This window comes from Scleropages formosus, chromosome 4 (assembly GCF_900964775.1).
Source record: "Scleropages formosus chromosome 4, fSclFor1.1, whole genome shotgun sequence".
In the NCBI taxonomy this organism is placed as follows: domain Eukaryota; kingdom Metazoa; phylum Chordata; class Actinopteri; order Osteoglossiformes; family Osteoglossidae; genus Scleropages; species Scleropages formosus.
Genome location: NC_041809.1, coordinates 10,729,443 through 10,751,050, shown reverse-complemented (window position 1 = coordinate 10,751,050; position 21,608 = coordinate 10,729,443).

Below are 21,608 nucleotides of genomic sequence, written 5' to 3'. Positions count from 1 at the left end.
TCACCAGCTACAAAATCTGTACCCATATTATACATCTCCCTGTCCCCAACAGCAGTTGCCTAAAGTATTTTCAACCATGTGAGTTCCGCGTGACCTATTAATGACAAAGCAATCCCACAGCATCTCCAAAATTACACTCTATTTCTCCCATTAGCTGTATTAGTACGTGCTGGAGCAATTTATATTGCAAAACACCAGAAGTGCTTTCTTGACAAGCGTGATTATCTATGTTCATTCCAACAAATTATTACGACCTACAAATGGAACGATATAAATATTCACGCTTCTACAACAAGAAACACACAAATGCCGCTCAACGAAAGCTCATTACCATTGCATTCCTATTTTATTGTAATGGATTATGGCCATGTATTGTTAATGATACAGACTGCACGAAACCACTCCAGTGTGTATTTTGTTAATTAGTCGAAAGTCAGTTCCCTTAGTAAAATAAATGTTGATATTTATAAAAATGCATTTTGTTTAACAAGCCCCATGAAAATCACTTATGCCCTCTACAGCTTCTGTGCACCTGACAAGCAACTTTAAGGACAGTACCTTTTTTAATAGCTGCATTAAAGAGTTTGATACTGCATTATGGAAAAGTACACAAGACAGCGGGTAGTGAAGCTGTTGCCTGAAGGAGTGACTCTGCTGTGGACCTTCAGTAAGATTCTTAGCCAAAATTACTACAGTAAAACAAAGGCACAAAAAATGATAAAACTAACAAATGTAATATAATTTCGCAAACCCTGAATTTAAACCTCATCCCAGTGTCCAGTGCTTTCCACAAAAGTAAGACTGACATTTTTGACTGCATCTAAGCATGTTGATCAAATGACACATCTCCGGCTCACGCATCAGGCTCTTTTGGACTGTAGAAACACGTTATCCAGCATATAACAGCTTGTCACATATCATCTCAACAGTAGGATACAGTGAAATGATGCACCATTTAAAAATAAAGTAAAATGTTAGAAAGCGTTAGATTTCAGCAGTGAATCATGGTTTGACAGTGGGACTGGACAGCAGGCCGCTGGAACGCGAAGCCACTATTTGCGTGTTTGCCAGCTAAGCGCAGAGTAACACATCCTGTTGCACCTACTATCAAGATACCGGAAGCGATGGGAAGCAGACAGCTGTGGCGAACATTACTTCTCTACTGCAAGGCAAGTGGTGAAGGTTACCATACACATCAGAAAGGAGCACATTCTTCAGAGAATAACAAGTAAACTGCTATGGCTGTTATGCAAAGCTCTAAATATGGGTGAGAAATGGCTTAACATGCCACTGCTTTCACTGTGAGTGAGATACTGACAAAAAGAAGTTCATCATTAAATAAATAAATGTTCAGTTGGCACTTATGCTTGTGCGTGTGTATCTATCTATCCATCCATCTACATCTGTATCCATCGCTCTATTTATCTATCTATATATACAGTATGTATGCATGTATATATGTATATAAATATGTGAAAGGTAAAACACGGAGGTTCTCAGTTCTGGCTCCACTGTGGTGGAATGACCTCCCCCTCTCACTCAGAACTGCTGAAACTGTCCACATTTAAGAAGGGTCTGATAACTCATCTCTTCCGGATTCACTTCGCCCATGATCTCTCAGGCTTATGTATGGGGTAAATGTTCATGCACCATAACTTCATGATCATGCCCAGTTAAGCCTTTACAGAGCCGCTATTCCTGTATTGTACATAAATGTTTGTGTACCTTCAAAAAAAATAAAAACAAATTAAAAAAAATTGTAGGAAGGTGATTAAAAATCGTCTATTCTGAGTTTTATGCACCTACCCATGCGATGAACATCGGCGCATAAAGTGGAAAACAACAAACAAAGTTTACTTAAGAATCACACATCTGCAACTATGTCTCTCTTCCTCCTAATGTAATGCACAAATTTTATTTTCTCTGAGATGTACGCTGCTTTGGAGAACAGCCTCTGCTAAATGAATAAATGTAAACGTAAACAGATTAGATTTTGTAGTTTATTGTGAGAGACTATCATACTATATATAAATTAACAGTATAGGTTCCTTAGTGTACAACTTAAGAAAAACATTTTTCATTCTTGCCAGTTTTTCTCAGGTCAGACTTCTATAATCCATAACACACACATAATAATAAAGGCAATATGATGTCAAAAATGTTGATTAGTACTATAATACTATTATTTGTCTTAATAATGAAATGATTTCATGTTGTTCAGTTTCTGTGGGTCCTTCAGAACAAATTTAATTGCTGTTCAACTCTTTCAAGCACTATGTGACTATGTGTAGGGGAAACACGCAAAAAGGCATCGCTGTATTCCTCAAAGACCATCTAATGGACACACACTTTGTCCATTAAGGTCGAAGAGGTGGAATCAGGTCTCGCGTAGAAAGAGCTCTGGCTTGCAAGAGGGAGGAAAGAATGGCAGCCGCATTCCAACATAGGGTGGAATTCCTTCCTTCATGACTTCTTCAAAAGGCAAACACCCTAAGTAAAAAAAGAGACACAGGGTGGGGTAGCCTGTTTCCTCCAAGAGGCCGCTTCATAGTTTATTAAACCTGAGACTGCCTGGGCTACTTGCCAAAGAGCTCTCAGCTGGCGAACGTTAAGTGGTGTCAGCACAGGACCGAGAGGAAGACTTCCTTATAGAAAATGGGAAAAGAAAGGCTAAAAGGCAATGTATTCACTTTGTTAAAGTGACATTTAAATAGACGGAAGCCATTTTCTGTCTATTTTTCCCCATGTCTCTTTCATTCTTGCGCACTGTAATTTGAAGCTGTCATGAAGAGGTCTTACTCACAGACCTTTTCAAATGTCACGGTCCGTCAAAGCGAGTGTCACTTTCCTCAAAGCGAGCTCCCTCTAAAACTTCTTGGAGAAATGAACAGGAAAGTTTCTGCACACACACTGATGCGCGCGGGGGGGGGGGGGGGGTATTCGATGTCGCCCACAGAAATCGTTTCTCACACTCAGCGATGAACCGCAACAGTTCAGTGGATCTTTGCGAAGCGCCTTGTTATCCATCGCAGCGCATGTGACTGATGTAATGACGCTTCATGGAAACAGGTATGAAATGTATCTTCTCCTCAGAAGTGTTTTAGGTAAGGAAACATGCATCTCAACCTTAGAAGCCACGGGAGTCGACGTAACAAGCTCTTGAGAGGAGGGATCCGCTTCGCAGAGTGCAGCTATCAACTTCCGAGCTGAAGGAAGGATGTTACCGCAGTCTTGCATGGGGGTTTCTTCAGACTTCTCACATTGAGTACAACTGTGGTTAAGATAACAGACCCGAGGTGTCAAATGCAAATCAGCCTAAATCTTTCTGCTCTGGGGTGTTGTAGAGCTCCAGCTCCGCTCCAGTGCAGAGTGCAGCGAGGCCAGGAAGTACACTAATGCACTGGCTCGCTACCCCAGCAGGGGTGCCGACTCCCCAGCAAGCCAGGTTTCACGCAGCAGCGACTGCGTCTACCCCCCGCTGCGCAAAGAGCAGTGGAAAACGGATAAAAACGGCAGCGTTGCACTTATTTGCAGTGCAAATGGTGTGTACATACAGGGAAATGACCCGAGCAATATTTTACCCTCTGCGCTTATGCCATACAGTGGTAGCTGGCAGTCGATGCAGAAAAGTAAGAGATAAGCAACTTCACAAATGGTATAATTACGGTATAGCCTATCAGTAGCGAGCAATAATTAAGTCAGGCAGGATTTAAGAGACATGATATTATAACTTCCTAGGTACTGAGGCAAGGGGAGAATTACAAGGCAAACCGCTTGACCTCTTGACCACTTCCAGCTGCCATTCGCACTCCTCAGCTACAGCGCAATTGATGCTGATGCACAGCTTTGAAATGCACTGAGCGTGGGTTAGTGTCAGTAACTGCTGCAGTGGATGGGTAAATTAGGAGGCGTGAAGGGAACTTTTAAAATAAAGATATGTCGTCAGCCACAAAACTCCAGGAACCACCGTCTTGACTGGGCCAGACTGGGAGGACAGCTGGAGATTCATGGGCAGCCACTTCCACTGGATTCGAACAACATCACTCTTGGATTGCTCATATTACTGCAGACGATAAAGCCCTTGAGATGAAGATAAAAAGCCACATTAATAAAAAGACCCATAGAAAATACTTTTTAAATCCACAAAGGGCCACACTTATAAATTATATTCACTTAGTTAATGTAAGGCTTTCTGTGGCCTTGTCTTGAAAACATAGATATTATCAAAATTACGAGGGAAAGAAATGACAAGGGCTCGAAATTAAACACAGGTTAGCATTAATATTTGCACAGAGCTCTCTCTCATTCCACAACCAAATAATAAACACAATATTATATAAAATAGGATATTTAACACATTTCCATTTATTCATGTAGCTGACAATTTTTTCCAACGCAATTACAATGTTAAGCTACTTACAGTTGTTTACCAATTTATACAATTAAGGTAAGGTAACTGCTTGAGACTTTGATGTCTGCAGCTATGTCTCCTTCTCTTAATGTAATGCAAACATTGTACTTTTGCTGAGAAGTATGTCGCTTTGGACAAAAATGTCTGCTAAATGAATAAATGTAACTTTTTTTACTGGAGCAATTCAGGGTAAATACCTTGCTCATGGGTACTACAGCTGGCTCAAACCTGCGATCTTTGGGTCTAAAGGCAGCAGCTCTAAGCACTACACTACCAGCTGTCCATTATAACACCAATACAACAATTGCTAATTAAAAATTATGCAACCTTTGCATAATTTATGCAACCTTTTCTAAATCTGCAAGCATTACAGAATCAACTGATAAAGACTTATGAGTAAAAAAAAACATTGTTGGATTGAAAACAGAAAAAAGTGATTTTTTATTTTGTCATAAATCTGTCATCACTAGACATCAGGAAGGGAGCGGAAAAGGAAGAAGAACTGAAAGTATCATCATTTTTAAAGCTCAGCTTGTACACAAAATTTTGCCTTTAAGCTTCACCTCCTCCTAAGTTGCTGATCCAGTCAGCAGGGGTAGAAATAGAAGATAAAGTGGATGAAAGAGAGAGAAAAAAAACTCTGCTCACTTATTCCTTGTGGTAAGTGAGAGCAGCTAATGGCCTCCATCTCCACGCTCCCGCCACGGTCAGCAGAAACGTGGGGGGTGGGGGTGGGGGTGGGGGGCGTTGTTTTTCCCGCTTGGGGCCTCCCTGCGCTCAGCGGCTCGTTAATAACAGTGCTTACGGACTCTCCCAGCGGTCGGCCTGGTGTCAATCACGTGGCCTGCTGGGTGTGAGCAACGATTTGTTTATGACCTCACAACATTCTACCTCCAAAATGGGTCACTTTGGGGCTACTCCCTAATTTATGATCATCGCATAAGGTGCAAATGCATGCACCGAATACTTATCTTGCCAAAGAGGGATGAGTGGGTGGGGGGTGGTGAGCCTGCCGAGACAACTGAATATGCTCCAGAATAAAATTTCTTCTGCACAACATCATGTTGGTGTTTGTCATAAAACTCATCGAGATTCTACCTCTGTTTGTAAATGGTCGTAAACTAATAAATGCTCTACTCCAAATTTAAAAGCAACAGAAAAAGAAATATATTCACTCCACCTCTCTTGTATAAACACTTGAAATGAAAAATTCTAATTAAAAAATCGTACCGTTAACAGTTTCTAGCCCCTGGTCAATTAAATAATGATTAATCAATTGACTAATTGCTTTAGTCTATAATTAGGCTAATTACCCTGTATAAAAATATTAAGTGACATAAATAAACAACATGTGTAGGTTTACATTTTTAGGAAACACTTCAGCGAGCACCCTCCGTATCTCACCACCGAGAACCAGCGGAGTTCAAGTTTGCAAGTGTGTGTCTGCACATGGAGAGGTTATCCACAATTTGCTCCACCCACTCTCAAAAACCTCCAGGTGGCGCTGCGGTCAACACGTTTTCTGTTGACTTTGGATACGAGAGCCTGCTTAGAACCAAATACTTCCAAGTGTGCCCAGGACACTCCAGTCGTCCACTTGGCACCATCGGTCATTTCCCCAAGGTCACCCAATCAAGCGTCCCTTATTGCTTTGCCTCCTTGCCATTGCAAGCCATTAAGGCTCATTTCTATGCAAATGACCCATAATCCAGCAGAAAAGAAAGTCTACAGTACGTCAATTATGCCAGGTGGGCGTTCATTAACCAGCAGCAGGGAGAGTCTCATTTTAATAGACTAGGGGCCATAACTATCCCTCATAATTACTCCTTTCCTATCAGAGCTCACCTCTGGGTTTTTCCAGTGTAATATTCATTTATTTCATTTACGTACAGTAACGCTTCCTCTTGTAGTGAAGCAGTCTGCTGTCACTGTGAGACAGAACCCAAGCAGTGTGCTGTAGCAGGAGGGGTGCGAAAAGATGGGTTCTACGTCCCTCATTTCACCAGGAAGCATCATCACTCATAATCATCATCATCATCATCATCATCAGTCCACCTACCCACAGGTTTAAATATTGTGGTGCAAATTTGACAATTAGCACACAGCACACCTCCGCGCATTCCTGACCTTATAAATGTTTTTGAAAGTAGCAGGATAAGTCAAAAAGTATCCGCAACAACTTTTTTTAAGGATGTACTGCGGATATTTTTGGACTTAAGCTTGTTGTTCGAGTCCTCCTTCTAAGTAGGGATCATAAAAATAATGCTCCGCGGTCACTTCCTTACATTTCTCCGCGTGGCGGATTAGAGGACAGAAAAAAAAACAGGTATGAAACAACGCCTCCTCTGAACATCTGCACCAGGTCAACTGTCTGCCTGAGAGCTGGAATCTTCTGCCTGTATCGCCAGGCAGGAGGAAGCGAAGGACAAGGCGACTGGGTGTCCACGCATCTCCCGGACAAAAATAACCTGTGCGAAATCCCACGCGCCGGCAGTGGCGACACGGAGGCGCGTGTTCCTCACCATGCCTCGTCTGTGAAGTGCTCGGCCGTTGCTGCCCGTTCCGCCCTGTGGAATTACAAATCTCAGCCTCTGCTGAGCCCGGCTCTGTCTGCAAAGGTGAACTCCTTAAATCCTCCTGCCATCCTCTCCAAGACCAGATATCTGCAAGAGTTTGGCGGATTAGATCCATGTCAATGAAAAAATCTAAGATTACATCTCAGATGGACCTTTGGACTAACAAGCTGTTTCACATAATGCTTATTTAAAAAAAAAGAAAAAAATGAACAAAACAAGTCCTTATGAGATAAGGAACGTGTAAATATGGCTGAACTCTCCAAGTCACGATATCATATCTAACAGAACATGACAAAGAGCAGCTTGAACAAAATGTAGGCTAACTACTGATTAGTCCACTGAGCCTGCCCAATGGCTAACAGGCTACGGAATATTCTGGTAACCCATCATCTTGGGCAGCTGTTCTTTGACTTGCTATGAGCAGGAATGAACATTCAGTCTAAGGAAGGAGGGAATCTGAGATCGAAGCAGACGTGTCATCGGGCTGCAGAACGGATGGTTGAGTGAGATGACAGGTTTCAGACACCAACCCATTTCTAGCACAGCTGAGCTTCCATGCTTCTAAATCCTTGATAGGAGGATAATGCATATCTCGGACAACATTCTTCTGGGTAATTTTAAAATTATTGTTCTGTTTGTCTGACAGGTGCTCCTATCCAAAGGAATGCACTCTTTGTCACCCATTTCCATAGTTTGATACAAATTAATCAATTAACTGGCACTTTTCTGCAAAGCAATTTACAATGTTAAGCTACTTACCATGATTTACCCATTTATTCATATAAGTCATTTCTACTGGAGCAATCTGTGGTAAGTAAGATGCTAAAGGCTACTTTTGCAGGAGCAGGATTTGATTCTGGGTCCTTCAAATCCTCTATGGTGCCCGCTACCCTAGTAGTTCTGGTTAACGACTTCCTCTGGAAGGTACAAGAGCAGGATCCCTCCTGGAACGTGCACTAGCAAAATTCATACCGCAAGCCCATGTGTTTAACATTAGGCTGCAAACTACTTAGTCCACTTTACGTTGATTGTAAGGCATTAAGTTACTTCATATGTCTTGCAATGAACTGACATCCCATCCAGTGTGTACCTTTTCTAGCACTCTGCTTCTGGAAAAGGCTCAGGACTACCATGACCCTGCACTGGAGAATTGTTTACTAATAATAAATTAACAAAAGATGAAAAATTTCACACATACTCTATTGAGCATATCAAAGCTACAAAGCGAAAAATAAAATAAAAAAAAAAAACAGTATAAACCTCTCCAGCTTCTTAACAGCTGGATAGCCTCTCAGACAAAGCAAACACCGAACACTGTGTCCAAAAAAAAAAACAACGAAAATAAAACACCCCATACCCACGCCAGCCGCTGTAAGCGGTTTCCTCATATTCCGTCCCTACACGTAATTCCATAATCCCACCAATCCCATTTCTTCCCACAATATTCACATTCACAACATGTTTAAAGCCATCTCAAAAGTAGTCATTCCTTCCTGCAGCGTATTAAGCATTCTCCAAACAGGATAAGCCATACTTTAAAATGAGCCAGAACAAACGGCTCTTATTATTAGTCACAGGCACGCACGGCATTCTTCACAGCAATGAATACAGTCGCATGGGAATGGAGATCTAATGGCTGATGAACTGGCATGCAGCTGGGTAGCGGGGGAGCCCCTCACCATCCAAAGAGAGGAATGTGACTGCATGGCTATCAGGTGGTCCTTAGTTTTCCCCAAAAAGTTGCCAGGAATTAATGGCTGTGATTAACATACTCCCCTGGTAACTAGTGAGATAACATTGTGTCCCAAGACATGAATTAAATATTTGTAAACATGCATCTTTCGCCCCATTTTGTTCCCTCTACATACGATAAATGATGAACATGCTCCCAACATCAGCTGAACTCGGAGTAGGTTTGAAGTCATGAGTCTGAGACTGCCAAACATTCCTCTTTGTCCTATTGTTGTATGAACACTGAGAAGAGCAATGAATAGGAGCCATGGGGTCTCCAGCATCCCAGATAATAAAAGAAAAATGATTCAGCTCTTTATCACGATACATAGTAAATAAAACTGCTTTAATGAGTCATTGCCAAATTATCATAGTTCTTTTAATTTCATCACTAAACACGCACTTGTATTTTTTTCCATTTATACGGGTGGATAATTCAGTGCTGCAATTCACTTAAAGTACCTTGCTCAAGGGTACTACAGCAGGGTGCTTTGAACTGCACTCTTTTAAGGTACAAACTCTGCTATTCATATTTCATCTCAAGAGTGTTACAGATATATAACATTTGTAGAGCTGAGCATTTTTACTTATAAATGTAATAACTGCTGTTAAACTTTCAATTTCTTGTTTTTGCTCAAATGGCCAAACTTAACTCTCGCTTAGTGTACCTTGTGACCTTTATGAGGAGTGCTTTATGCGTGCGGCATTAACGCAGTTCCGAATGACGCAGAACAGCTAGGCGAGCCTCTAATGGTCACACGCTGTTCTTTTAAAAACAAAAACAAAAAATAAGGATTCTGACGGTGACCACGTCTCATGAGATTCAACACTATTTCAGCCAAAGTTCTGCTCTAGTTTTGTGGTGAAGACCTGGTTGAATAAGACAGGCTGCTGACTGAATTCTTTAGAGGATTAATTCTTGGCCATTAGTTGATTAATATACAGATTAATCGGTTCTTGGTAACGTTTCGGCGGAAGAGCTACATTACAGTGACTGCAGGGTTCTTGATGCAGACTAATAACACTATCGGTATTTGTGCAAAAACTTATTATACACCAATGAATAATTGTAGCAGAAAAACAATATTGTATAGCTTGGGTGTTGAGAAAAGACTGCACAAAACAATCCACTATGTAGGTGTGATATATCTACAAAAAAATGTTTATGACTTTTTTACTTTATAAAGAAGAGCTTTTTAGAAGAGAACTCCCTTTTATTGTATAAACAGGGCCAGACAGCCACAATAGCTCGATGGAGTTAGAAGGTTGCGCGTCTCTCTATTTTTTAAAGAAAGTATGTTACTCTACTCACTCTATTCACTTCACCAGCTGGTAGATGCATATCTGCAGCTTCGGCAAATACTAGCAAATAAAATGCTCTAAGGCTGCCCAAAAATGAGCTTCACCCAGTGCTGACGGCCAGACATGGTACAGCACCAACCTGTCACTTTACAGGGCAGAAACTTTCAGTCTAAGGAGACCAATTAAAAATCTGTGTTTAAAGAGTGCCCATATATCAATATTATAAGCTCAAAACTGCATTTTAGAAGACACTTTTCTACCTTTTGAGTATCTTCCCCATAGTTATAAGGTCGTTCAGTTCTAGAACTCCCACTGGATGTGGGTAATGGGCAGGGTCACCCCCCCAATCTTATTACCATGCAGAAACACACATCTTACAATGTGATAGCTGCAACTCTAAGGTCCTGCTAAATTCGGGAGCCTTTGCCAATGTGCTCTAATGTCGGAAAGCCACACTGTTGCTTTTCGTCAATCTGGCAAACCACGATAAATCGAAACGCCTAATGCAAACCGCCACGTTTGCCATGATTCTGCATGATGCATCCGCCTTGAGGGTGGGAGACACTCCTTTCATATCTGACAACACAGAGGCAGTGAATACATGGGGGAAGTTTAAGAGTGGCAGATTGTGAGGAGGTGGGGGGGGGATGTGAAAAAAGACACTCTGGCACACATCTCCCCAGGACTCCCGCCCCGCTCTAATCAAAGGCCGGAAGATTTGCTCAGGCTCGACGAAAGCTAAGAGCAGCACAATAAATTCCCTTTAATAATTATCACTGAGAGAAATTCTGAAATGCTTTCCTCTTTGAAGGCTGGGATATATTATCATGCAAGAGTCTAAATGATGCATGGTAATAAATAATGCAGGAGTGAAAAGAGGTCTCTTCTGAAATGTTACAACGGCTTTGATTGATTGGGCAACGACTGAACAACGTAACTGGGGGGATCTAAGAGTGGGCACTCCAAGGGCCAGAACTTCATCTTCTGGGTAACAAACCATCACTTGAAAAGGTGTGTCTTGCATTTTGCGTCACCCTAGATATCCCGTTTGCAGCACCTTATTTGAAAGAGGAGCACGTGCACAATTATTGCGAAACATCCATAACCTGTCCAGGGTTATCTGTGTAATTTTATTGAAGTTTGAAGAACTTTAAAAACCAAATATAAAGCTACGGCAGTTAAACTGCAGAAGGAGTCAAGTTTATTCAATGCCTTTACTTTGTACACTCATATATTAGCATACTAATATATTGCAAGGCACTTCATACATGTTTAATGCTCTAATATGTGGTGTATTTCTAATAGGCAAACAGTCATTATAATGTTTCAGGCAGCTGTCCCAGTAACTTATTTTTTATTTATTTATTTATTTATTGGACAATAGTGCCTGAATGACCTTATAAATGTGCCTTTAAAAAAAAAAAAAAACTCCCTGATTACGCATTTAGGAACAGATGTCCGCACAGACCACATCTGCAGAGACCCTTCTCCTTCAGGCAAGCCTCCCCACCCATTTTCCTGGAACACAAAGGGCCCTTTTCAAGGACATTCTCTGTTGAGCCTTTAAACATCCGTCATTCAAAACTCCAAGGGTGTCTTTTTTATATTCCATCTGTGTCTATTACGATGGCTTTACAAAAAGCAAATAGGCAACAATGCAACAGACTCACAGTAACACAAAATTATATGCATAAGAATTATTATGAAAATATTGTGTATGTTTCATCTATCTATAGCTGTACTTTTTTGAGTAAACAGTTTCTAAAAAGTTACTTAATCCAACCTAAATCCAAAAAAAGTCATCTTTTGCCACTGCCACATGAGTCTGAGCAAAAAGGAGAAGACAGAGATGGGCTGAACACCATGTGAACTTCTGCTGGTTTCTGTTCCACCATCATCCATCGCCCTTTTCCAAGCCCCTGGAAGTGGAGGGTGAGGAGGAGGTTAGCATCCCCCGCCACTCTATATTTTAATGGAAACGTTACCAAGTGTGACTGGTGGATCCAAGATGCAAAGAGCAACACATTTTAAGATTTATTGGACATATATTGACAAATATTGGACAATCAGACAATGGCAGCCAAGTGTGAGACCCCCGGCTTGAGATCAAAATCATGAGTAAACAGAAGTGCAAAACTTCAACTGATTAAGGCAATCAATCTTGGTAGACCACCCTGAGGAGTGGGGGTGGAGTTTACACTGTACATAAATCCAAATGGTGTACCCGGTGCGACTTCTTCCACCTTTTTTGCTTCCTTGGCATCGCAACGCGATCGCACGCGACAGACGCGCGTGCACGCATGCACACCTGATGTCCATCAACATCCACCAAACACCACCCCCCACACACACCAATCCCAGCAGCTCGTCCTTGGCTTGTTCATTAAATAACTGTCTCGGGAACAATCGGAACCAATGAGGGATGTTTCCGCGTGTTTAATTATCACCTCAGACGCCACCGTGCGCTCGTGCAACAAACACGAAACAGCACGCGCTCGCATGTATTTTATTAAAATTATTTGTTGCACTGTACGGAATGCAATTGAATAAAGGGCGGATTCGTGTCAACAACAGCAAGAGCCACAGAGGCGCGCTTCTCCAGAGTGACAACAAGAGTTGATCGGTTCACGACGTCGGTGTTGCGATGACATGGATGGAAGCGCTGGACAGAGAGAGCGCGACACATTTGTGACACCGCGTCAATGAGCGCTCCTAATGCCCCGTGAAACAGCGTGCGGACTCGAGTCGTTCCGTGCTGCCGTTCACTTGGCCACAATCCGAGTTTCCCTCGTACTTCCCGAGACACCCTTTCGCAGTGGGGATCGCGCGGTGCCAATGACCGCGATCGCTTTTTTCACGGGCCGAACTGTGGACAAAAATGTCCTCGATTGGGGCTGGAAACGCAGCCTTCCTCGTCCTTTCCTTCCCTGCCTGTATTTGTCTTCCTCGCTATCGCGCGCAGAGACGGTCTCTATCTCGCTCTCTCTCTCTCTCTCTCTCTCTCTCTCACTCACACACACACACACACACACACACACACTGGGTGGGTGGACACGCCGCAGCCCGCTGCCCCGCTCTTTAAATAACACACGCATACACACACGTATCTGGGAGCAAAACATTTCACAGTAGTCACACACATCTTACCTTAAAATGTGACGGATCGATCAAGTTGGGGCAACAACCACTTCAGGCACCACAAAACACCATCATCCATTTATTTGTTTTTGGGGTTTTTTTTTTTTTTTTTTTTTTTTTTTTTTTTTTAACCGTCCCAGTCTTGTGTTCAGCAGATCTGATCCACCTTAAATGACACACACGCGCACAAAAAAACTTAATCCTTCCAAGCCTAAACGTGTGGAGGAGCAGTTCCTCGAGAATCCACCCTTTTGGCCGGCCGTCGCACCGCGGACCCGAGCGACACACACCGAACACCGCACACTGCGCTCCGGGCTCCCAAGTAGCGCTCTTTCCTCCTCTTCCCTATCGCTACACTGAGAGGTGTGCTTTCTTTTTTCTTTTTCTTTTTTTCTTTCCTTTTTTTTTAAAGGCGGGGCTTTTTGCTCACACAAACCAATGACACAAACTCTCATGGGTCTGCCCCCCCCCCCCCCCACCTCTCACCACACACACACACACACACACACACACACCACTCGCAGCACACACACATCCACTATCTTTTCATTCCGCCCCTGCGCTCACGGGCTGTGTACTCGGGGGAGTCGGTGTCCCTGTACCACGGGCTGTGTAAATAAATCCAATGCAGTTATTTATCATATCACACACCTCAAGTACGCCTGGTGCTTTAGAGAAAAAAAAAAAAAAGCTTCTATGAAAAGCTTTCAAGATGGACACACACACAGACACAGACATATATATATATGAATGTTAAATATACTGTGTGTGTATATTAAAAGTAAAGAAGTGGCAAAGCAGTGTGCTGTCTTTCATTTTCATTATTTTTTACAACATATGATGCCATACTTCATTTAAATTGATATCTGCTCCTTCAACTATGCCCACGATATTAATTGCTTGTTTTTTTTTAATTTATTTATTTATTTATTTATTTATTTATTTGGCCGACACTTTTCTTCAAACTGACTTGAACAGTCAGTGCTGAGCTACTTACTCTGTATAATGATTTTTCCCATTTGTACTGGAGAGTAATTTCATTGTGCCTGTTTAGGGTAAATACCTTAATCGGGGGTACTGTAGGAATTATTTGTTCGAGAGAAATAGCTGTTTCACATCTGGAGTAAGAAAAAAAAGAAAAAAATGTGTGTGTGTGTGTGTGTGTGTTTCATTTACTGTATTGTTTTTTTTTTTTTGTTTTTTTTTTAAGTTTATATGATTGCTGAAGCACAGAAACTCTACTCAAAACAGATGTTGTCAGGTTCCAGTCTGCTAAACATAATTTAGACTTGCAACAAAAGATGTTCTGCTTGCTGTTGCTTTGTGTGTTTAGGATGTTATACAGATGACAACACTGATCTTTGACAGACACCACAGGCAATTTTATAATGAGCCTACATGAGAAGACATCTTACCCAAATAAACTTGAGAGCACAGAGTGAAATAGACTGTCCATATGTGTTTGGGACTTTAAATACTTAAATTTCAACATATGAAACTAACAAATAAATTCAGACAAAAGTCAGAATATCCCATTAATGTAACATTTACATTTACAGTAATTAATTTATTCATTTAGTACATGCTTTTGTTCGAATAGACATACAAATCAGGGTAAATGAAATGTATATTTCATATAGCAGATTGAATTGTAGGTGCTGCTGAATAATTATAATTGAATAGTTTTTGTTACAGATGTTGGATTATTTCATGGGCCGGTGATTTTTAAGTGTATTTCATGAATCGATATATTTTCGATTGTTAGTTAGCTAGCCAGTTAGTTGGTGAAGTGATTCCAATCATCTTCCGCTTCCATGCAATGAGAATCTCCTGACATTGGTGAAAAACATCAGTCAGATTGCATTTCTGCAGCATAACATATATCTGCGCTCTTGTGTATGTGAGTATAGATAAATACCTTCTTTTTTTGTAAGGATCGATAAGTTACGAGACAAGGTACACCAATTTTTCAATGTGGAATGATACCTAGTTTGGTAGTGGGCAAAGATATTGACTGTGATAATTTAGTTATTGGCTAAATGCTGTGACCAAATCTTCTTTAGGAGGGCACTAAACCTGAACTGTTTAGATATACTTAGGTGTACAATACAACATAAATAATATATGAATGTAAAGGCATGGGTGAGTTACATACAGTGTTATTCTAAAATAAATAAATAGACTTCTATTATTCTGCTGAAACTGCAGTCTTGTTCAACTTGGAAGAATGATAGATTATGTTTCTTCGGACTGTTCTCTTCACACACACCTTTAATTTCCTTTTCTTTTTTCCCCGAGGACAAGTTATAATGCTGTTACTAAAGGTATTCCGAACCTCTGTATTTACTGTTGCTAAGTGCACTGGGCCAACAAAACCTGTTGAATTTATATTTTTACATACAAATATAATATTACTATTTCTGCTCTCTGTAGAGGTGAAAGTTTCAGTTTAAGTTTGAATATGCAGTAGGAGGTAGAACAGATTTTTCTTTTGCACTGAAGGCAGTGGGGCAATTAAACCTTTTTAACTTAAAATGTACAAACTAAATGACTGTTGAAGAAAAATAATTTCACTGCCCTTTGTCATTTGTACTTATCTGTGATGTGAGAAATTGCAGAGGATGGGTTTTAAATGAACAAAAGCAATGGGTTTTAAAAGAACATGGGTTTTAAAAGAACAAAAGCAATTTTACAGTGTGCAGTGCATCTATTCCAGTGCAAGGTTTTAATTTAAATGGATATATATGTAATGTCAATGGTTTGTCAACAAGACATTTCAGATATTAATTAATAATCTTTCAAGAGACTCTCAGAGTCATTTGATTCATTTGAATTTTCTACTGATATGCCTTTCCTAATTTTTTAAACAATATATTTGATTTGTCCTTGGCTTATCATAGGATTCATTGTGTCAATGCAGCATATTTAGGACAGCACAGTTTAGAGAACATAAGATTTTAAAATTGTTATGAAAAAAATACCTTTTTAAAACACAAAAGTGATTGAACAGGCTTTTACACTAAATATGTATGAACAGATTTTTTGTCTCGTAGATAATACTTTAATCCAAAGTAACTTATAGTTTTATCCGTTTACACCACCGTACGTTATAGCAGAGCAATTCATGTTTAATACTGTCATCAAGGGGATTAGGAGACAACCCTTGAACCGAAAACTTGATTACAAGCCCATAGTTGTGACCGCTGCTTCTAGCCACCGTTCTTCGAACACTTTTCTGATTTATCTTTTAGCTTATCAGGCCTAATGAAAATAGTTTTTGGGTCTGTGTTTGCATCACAAAGCTGCATCAAGGCATACTGCCATACACAATGGAAGCCCTGTACAAAGATCAACCAAAAGGGTGATAGAGTAAATCCTACATTAAGATTTCATTTCTTTACATTAATTTTTAAAGCTGATGCTTTTCTCTAAAGCAACTTGCACTGTTAAACTACTTAAAATTATTTATCCATTTATACAGCTGGGTAGTTTTACTGGAGCAATTCAGGGTAAGTACAAGTACTATAGCCAGAGGTGAAATTCAAACTTGCGGCCTTTGGGACCAAAGGGAGCAGCTCCAGCCACTATGCTACCAGATGTTCCCAGTACAACTACACTTCCTGAAGTTCCTAAAGTTCTTTATGAACTTGAACTCGTTTGCAAAATCCATCCATCCACAGCAAGGCTGACGAGGGGTACAGCCTGTAAAGGGACACCAGTCCATCGCAGGGTGAGTTTATGAACTTATTGTTAAAGTTATTTATTTATTTACATTCCCCAGAACAGAACACATTGCTTCCATGTGTTATGAGAAATGCAGGTTACGTAAACTGTGCTGGAGACTGTTCAGCGCTAACTAGGGTCCTTGTTTAGTAATAGATTTTTCTCCCTCCATTCCTCATTTCAGCAGACTGAACTGAGTAAGAAGCCTTGAGGTATTGATCTTCACGTTCGATCATTGTTAACTGTATAGAGCAAAGAGGGTAACCAAGGGGGATGGAGCACTCGAGTGGGTGGGGAGTGGCTGTTGGGGAATTTTTTTTCTCCAAGAATAAAGCCTGTCATCCGTAGTGATATCCACATTGCTTGCTGTCTGCTTCTGAACAAAAAAAAAAAAAACCTGACGTACGTTGAATAGGAATTTCTTGCCGTAATTTGCTCTTCAATAATTTATTTTTATTTGCTCAATTATTTAGGCCAACTGTTGGATGGAAGGAGGATGGACCTTTCTGCTTAATGAATTTGTCTTTGTGTTGCATCTGTTTGCCTCGTTTGGATTATAATTAGATGAGAAAACAGAAAAATCATCTGTAAGGTGCACCAATGATTCATGAGTGTCAATGCAAGGCTTACATCACCACAGAAGGACCAGTCACTTGGAAAAACCCCTTGGATTCACCGTTTCTGACTTATTCTGGAATAATTGTTGATTGCTGATTCACAGTAGGTGGAGCATGGCAGCGCAGCAGGTTTGGCCGGGACCCGCTCTCTGATGGGTCTAGGGTTCGAATCCTGCTTGGGGTGCCTTGTGACAGACTGGTGTCCTGTCCTGGGTGTGTCCCCTCCCCCTCCAGCCTTATGCCCTGTGTTGCTGGTTTAGGTTCCGGTTTGCTGTTACCCTCCTTGGGACAAGCGGTTTCAGACAATGTGTGTGTATGTGATTTGCAGTGTTCCAGTGTGAATGTTCTAATTTCTCTACATATTTTCTCACCTGAAATGTTTCTGTTGGTTTTTTTTATTGGTCTTAAAAAACTTTCTCCTCACTGCTTCACAGGAGGGACACACAAATGGACAGAGGGCACACACACACACACACACACACACACACACACACACAATGTCTACAACCACTTGTCTTGAGCAGGGTCATGGCAAACCAGAACCTAACCCAGCAGCACAGGGTGTGGAGCTGGGAGGGGACACACACCAGATGGGACACCAGTCTGCTGCAAAGCAGCTCAAGGAGGACTTGAACCCCAGACCCACCACAGAGCAGGGTCCAGCCAAACCCGCTATGCCACCACAGCCCCCTCAGTAAACAGACATAGCCCAGAAGCAAATTATTCAGTTAAATAGCACTGATTTCCTTCAGGGAGACCCCCAACCCCCGGTCTGCAAAGTTTTCTCAGTTGCAAACTCAATCATTAAATGTCTGTGAATTTGGATTTTCCCCCTCAAATTAATTTTTTAATGTTTCCATGACTGCAAAAATGTATTTTATTGGAAAGAGGGTCAGGGGGTGGAGGCAATATTTTTTCAGGGGGCCCAGAATTCCTAGCTATGACTGTATTCACACACACACACACACACACACACACACATTTTTGGAACCGCTCGTCCCATACAGGGTCGCGGGGAACCGGAGCCCACCCGGCAACGCAGGGCGTAAGGCCGGAGGGGGAGGGGACACACCCAGGACGGGACGCCAGTCCGTCGCAAGGCACCCCAAGCGGGACTCAAACCCCAGACCCACTGAAGAGCAGGACCCGGTCCAACCCACTGCGCCACTGCACCCCCCTTAACTGTATTCATTATTTTTAAAAAATAAAAATTCTGTCACTAACTGCTTGTCCTGGTCAGGGTCACAGTTGTCCGAAGCCAATCCTGGAATCTCTGGGCACAAGCATGGGTGGGCTACGCCCTTCCTGGGACACCAGTCCATGTCAGTATTAAAAGTATCTTAAGTTAGATTGTTAGACTAACTTTTTTATGATGTGCAAAAGTGGGATGCAATACAATAGTTATATAGTTATGATGTGTGTCATGCCCACCGGTTCATCAGCGCCTCCTGCAGCTCGTCAGCGGTTCACAGGATGAAAGGGCACCCCGGAAGCCCTTCAGTGTGGAACCTCTTCACAGAGCAACCGCCGGCCTATGTGCTCCTTCATGCCTCCATGCTTCCAGTGTTGTTATCTTTCTAGTTTTCTGGTCCCTTACCTGGGTTCCTCGACCATGATCCTGAATACTCCCTTTGATGACGTCCGTCCCTCACCTGACCTTCACCTGCCCATTGACTACTCTCTTACCCGTCCCTTAGAGCACTGCACTTGAGTCCGTTGCTCCTTCCCATCCGACGGCATGACAGAAGGTTTCACCTCATATGCGGACTCAGCGGGGCTCGCCCAGCGGCACCGTGACCGCATATCACCAGGTGCTGTGCTGCTAACACTTTCTCGAGAGCGACGACAGGAGGTTCCCCCCTCTCATGGACCCCACACCCAGGAACCCACATTGCCACCCTGGAAAGGTATGATGGGTCGCTGGAGCAGTGCCACGGTTTTCTGATGCAATGTGAGCTGGTTTTCCGGTTGCTCCCCTCACCTGTATCAGACCGAGGCAGCCTTCCTGCTGGCGCTTCTGACCGGTCCAGCATGCATGTGGGCGACAGCAAGCACCTAGAGACCTCCTACATTGAATTCAGGAGTAAATTCGAAGCAGTGTTTGGTCCTCCATCCCTCGCCTGCACCACCGGGAATGGTCTCCTGGTTTACAACAGGGCCATAGGAGGGTGGCTGAGTATGTGCTGGAGTTCCAGATCCTGGCTGAACAGAGTGGATGGGATACAGCCTCCCTCATGACTTGTTTCAGGAATGGGCTCCATCCCCGGCTCCAAACAGAACTGGCGTTTGGAGGGGAGGAATGGACTTTGGACTGCCTAGTGGAGAAGGCAGGGGCCCTTGACCACCTGGCCTGGACTAGGACCCTAGCATTGACCCTCGTACCCCACCAGGAGTCTCCTCCGTGAACCGCCACCTTACCGTGGTGGAGGGGTTTGAGTGCCTGAATGAGTCCAGGAGCTATGTTGTCTGGGGCTATATGCCCCTGGTAGGGTCTCCCATGGCAGACAGGTCCTGGATGACAGACGAGACAAAGCGCGGTTCAAAAACCCCTTATGACGGAAAAATCAAGGCTTTCGTTTACCCCGCCCGCTATGGGGTCACCGGGGCCCCACCCTGGAGCCAGGCCTGGGGGGGGGGCTCGCATGCGAGCGCCTGGTGGCCAGGTCTATGCCCACGGGGCCTGGCCAGGCTCAGCCCGAAGCCATGACGTGGAGCCGCTCTTCGGTGGGCTCACCACCTGCCGGAGAAACCGTAAGGGGCCGGTGCATTGTGATTTGGGCGGTGGTCGGGGCCGAGTGCCCGGCCGACCCAAACCTCGGGCGCCAACTCTGGTTTTTGGGACTTGGAATGTCACCTCACTGGCGGGGAAGGAGCCTGAGCTGGTGCGGGAAGTCGAGAGATACCGTCTAGATATAGTCGGGCTCACTTCCACTCACAGCTTGGGTTCTGGAACCACTCTCCTCGATCGGGGGTGGACTCTCCACTATTCTGGCGTTGCCCAAGGTGAGAGGCGGCGGGCTGGTGTGGGCTTATTAATAGCCCCCCAGTTCAGCCGCCATGTGTTGGAGTCTACCCTGGTGAATGAGAGGGTCGTCTCCCTACGCCTTCGGGTCAGGGAACGGTCTCTCACTGTCGTTTGTGCTTATGCGCCTAGCGGCAGTGTAGAGTACCCGGCCTTTTTAGAGTCCCTGGGGGGCGTGCTGGAAAGCGCTCCCACTGGGGACTCTGTCGTTCTACTGGGGGACTTTAACGCCCACGTGGGCAGCGACAGTGATACCTGGAGGGGCGTGATTGGGAGGAACGGCCTCCCTGATCTGAACCCGAGCGGTGAGTTGTTATTGGATTTCTGTGCTAGTTGCGGTTTATCCATAACGAACACCATGTTCATGCATAAGGGTGTCCATCAGTGCACTTGGCACCAGGACACCCTAGGTCGGAGGTCGATGATCGACTTTGTAGTCGTTTCTTCTGACCTTCGGCCATATGTCTTGGACACTCGGGTGAAGAGAGGGGCTGAGCTGTCAACTGATCACCACCTGGTGGTGAGTTGGATTCGATGGCGGGGGAAAAAGCTGGACAGACCTGGCAGGCCCAAACGCATAGTGAGGGTCTGTTGGGAACGTTTGGCGGAGGCCCCTGTCAGAGAGGTCTTCAACTCCCACCTCCGACAGAGTTTCAACCAGGTCCCGAGGGAGGTGGGGGACATTTTTGTCTGAATGGACTATGTTCCGCGCCTCCATTGTCGGGGCGGCGGTTCGGAGCTGCGGCCATAAGGTCTCCGGTGCCTGTCGCAGCGGCAATCCCCGAACACGGTGGTGGACACCGGAAGTAAGGGATGCCGTCAAGCTGAAGAAGGAGTTCTATCGGGCCTGGCTGGCTCATGGGACTCCTGAAGCAGCTGACAGGTACCGACGGGCCAAACGGAGCGCGGCTCTGGCAGTCGCCGCGGCAAAAACTCGGGCTTGGGAGGAGTTCGGTGAGGCCATGGAGGAAGACTTTCGGTCGGCCTCAAAGAGATTCTGGCAAACCGTCCGGCGACTCAGAGGGGGGAAGCGGTGTTCCACGAACACTGTTTACAGTGGAAGTGGTGCGCTGCTGACCTCAGCTGAG